This window comes from Dendroctonus ponderosae, unplaced genomic scaffold, assembly GCF_020466585.1.
Source record: "Dendroctonus ponderosae isolate FM_Combo_2020 unplaced genomic scaffold, Dpon_F_20191213v2 Dpon_F_20191213_7, whole genome shotgun sequence".
Classification (NCBI taxonomy): Eukaryota; Metazoa; Arthropoda; class Insecta; order Coleoptera; family Curculionidae; genus Dendroctonus; species Dendroctonus ponderosae.
In genome coordinates this window covers 2,701,346-2,704,759 of record NW_026018916.1, presented here as the reverse complement: position 1 = coordinate 2,704,759, position 3,414 = coordinate 2,701,346, and positions in this window count along the sequence as shown.

Genomic DNA, 3,414 nt, shown 5'->3' with positions numbered 1-3,414 from the left:
GAAAATTTGTATTTGCAACAGTTTGGAGCGGAATATTGGCAAGCGTAAAACTTTCAAACTTGCAAATATTTCCACTATTTACCCCGTAACTCGGTCAGTTATCGACATTTCGAAGAAATTCAAAAACTCTTTAAAAGCTCATAGATTGGGCGGAAAAAGCTGTTGAAAAAGCCAAAGTTCATTTTACTAACCGTTTTAGCGGTAGGGGAGTTTAAATTTTCAAAGATCTGAAGCGCTGGTTGTTCCTGGAAACACGCTTTTTGCTACACATTTGGCGGCCCACCAAGATTTTCTAACCTCCAATGTGTTCTTAGGAGCAACCTAATGATTTTAGAAAAATTTTGCAAATTTTCGAATTTTTTGAAAATCGCTTATGTGCAAATTTTTCACTTAAGAGTCGAATTTAGACCAAAATGCCACTTTTAAATAACATCGTTTTCGTACATAGATTCGGAGAAAATGGATTTTGGAGTTAGATAGATTTAAACTGCCATCCACATTGTTTGGACACTTATTTGCCCATAACTCCGCAACTGTTGGAAATATTTCGAAAAGCAAAAATCCCCTGGATTGCTACAGGTATTCGCTAGAGTTCCGATGTCTKGRAAAAAATCGGCATTAGCCACGGTTTGGGAGATAATTATTRCTGAATGTTGGCAACCGTTCGACTGTTCTATTTGCGCATACCGCCACTCTTTTGCCCGTAKMTTGGTTAAATGTCTAGATATTTCAAAAGTTCCAAAACTCCCAAAAAGCCCGAAGAAGTAGCTAAAAACTGTTCTGGCCCCCTATTGGATAGCGGCAACAGTAAGGGAGTAAAACGCGTTCAAACTCAGAGAGTGTGCAACCGTTTGAAAAAAAAATKATTGARAAATTAATATTAGKTGMGAAAGTTGACATTTATGAAGACTTTKATRCCGAATAGACGATTTTCGAAGCAAAATGTYYTCRGTCACAAATCTTCCAGTGCRTTTAAGWYCGAGTACCTGAATTGCAGCTAAATTTCTCGRAAGAGGATCATCCCTAAATTCAATCGAATGGTTTTGTTTGTTAGAACGTCGAACTTTCTTTCGTCAGTCAGTTCTCTCTAAGCRTGGTGACAATATTYTTCCAATTACATTGCAAATATTTACATTTTTAATACTGTTGATAACAACCGGTCAGAATTAAGGACAAAATCCGTCAAAAAAATGAATTGAAGCCTCTCCTACCTGACTTGAAAGAGGGATCCGCCCTTGTTTCAAATACCTAGAATATACGGTATAAAACAGAAAACGTGATATATTTTTTATGCAAAATAGAGCAAATCCACATAATACAATTCCTGCAAAATGTCCGATAAAAAATGTTTTTAGTGAAACTATTTCGGCGTGAACAACAAGGTATGCAGGCAAAAGGAAAAATTCATCTCGTGAAACAATTTTACAGTAAAAAGCTCATGTTTAACCAAGCAGCTGCATTAACTGTACCGCTGCAAGCATAACGCAACATAATTTATGTGAACACAGTGGAAAATAGGCAGGCCATTCGCTTGGGCTGGATATAGTCGACGACAATTTTTATTCTGCTTAGAGCCGCAGCCTTTATTTACTTGCCCAAGATGTTACTCAGATAAATCACTTTTTTCACATCCCGCAAAGCGTTCCCAATACAAATCCCCATACTGGCTCACATATGATACGCACAACTTCTTTAAAGAGGGATCATTTATATTGGAAAACGAGATTTATTTTGAACAATTTACCAGCGGGATTTTGCTCTATTTATTAGGAGCCAAACCATTTAGTGTAATTCGTAAAACGATTTTCTGTAAAAATGTCAACTCTTTTGTAATCTTTGTCTTGCGTGGTAAGGTAGGAACTTTACATGCAATAATCCTTCATAGTTAAGATGAGTCATGTTTTTATCCCCCAAACCGATCAACAGCAATGCAAAGAACTGATTTCCATAGCGCTCCAGTTTTTGAGGCATTAAATTTACAACTTTTCATACCCTCATCAGTGAAAATAACGCCCAGATAAGATTCGTCACTTTTTTCTCGCTGACAATATTTCATTAAGGATTAAGCTGGCTTGGCATTGATAGCGCTACGTTCAAATAATTATCACGCAATCTTCGAGCTTACTACGTGATCTTTATCATAAGCCCGTTTGCCCTTAGCCCGGACGGCTTACTTTTACTCCAATTAACTGATTTGCTTTGGGCGGGATCAAATACTAAACAGTTCAGGCTTTGAACGATGTTTCTAACCAACGAAGCCAAACTAAACATGAAACATTGCATGAGAAAAGTTCGGTGAAACTGAAGTAAACACCGCAACTCTTTTGCAGTTTCTCCGTTTCAAATGGCGACTTTCTGCTAAATTGTTGTGCACTGAGCGGAGCTGCAAATGCTCTATTCTCCCGTACTTAGGCTCAAGACTGTCACAAAATTGGAGCGAACTTTGTCACCTAATCCTACTGCCACTCCCTTTCTTTATCATTATTTTCAGTTTGCCTCAAATGCTGCTCACGGCGGCAACTCGCTTAGTACCGTTTGCATTGGATATTACCTCCGCACGATTTACTTTCCGCTTTGTCGTCAACATGCTTGGAAAAATCCGTTTTTTCTTACAGCGTCGTAAACTCATTAAAAATGGGTACGAGCAAATTAATTTATTTCCACGACAAAGTAATATTTTAAATGGCATAGCCGGGTATATCACGAACGCTTGAACTCAGCTACCCGCTTTAAAATGAGGGCGTTCAAGGCAAATGTTTAGCGGCTAATCGAGGCAATTAGAGGCTTCCAGTTTTTCGTCAGTGGGGCCCCGGATTTTCACTTAAAGTGAAGCAAATTGTTAATCGGTCTGCAGATATCAAGACGATCGTATTGTAGCGGCACATGTGGCGAGAAAGCAACGCCAATATTTCCGCTAATAAGTTTTGAAGTCCGGAGCTGGCCGTTAAAGCGCTTAACAATGTTCTAATTAGTTACAACCCTGTTGCCTGCAATATCGGCATTCCTCTGCACAATGCTGTTTAATAACACCCGCGTGTAATTGGTTGGCACAATTTTGTGGACGCTTGATATCCAGAAGCACCAGAACAATTCAAGAAGTGTTCAGTTTTCCAAAATTTGCTATTGTTGATATTTTGATTTATTTTCCTGACTGCGTGTAATTGTAATATTCTTATCTTCGCTGGGGCTGAGTCAAAGTGTGAAGCAACAATTTTTTTATCGTTTATTTCATTACGTTTCGGCGAGACAACAGCGCCATCATCAGATTTAAATTTACACAAACTCATAATTGGTGTTAAGTGCTAGCTCCAACGCTTTTGTGTGGCTGGGTAAGCTAGCCGTGTTTAAATTTTCGGATAAGAAGGCACTTGTATAGTGTTTAATCAAACTGTATATATTAGTACAGCCAGGTAG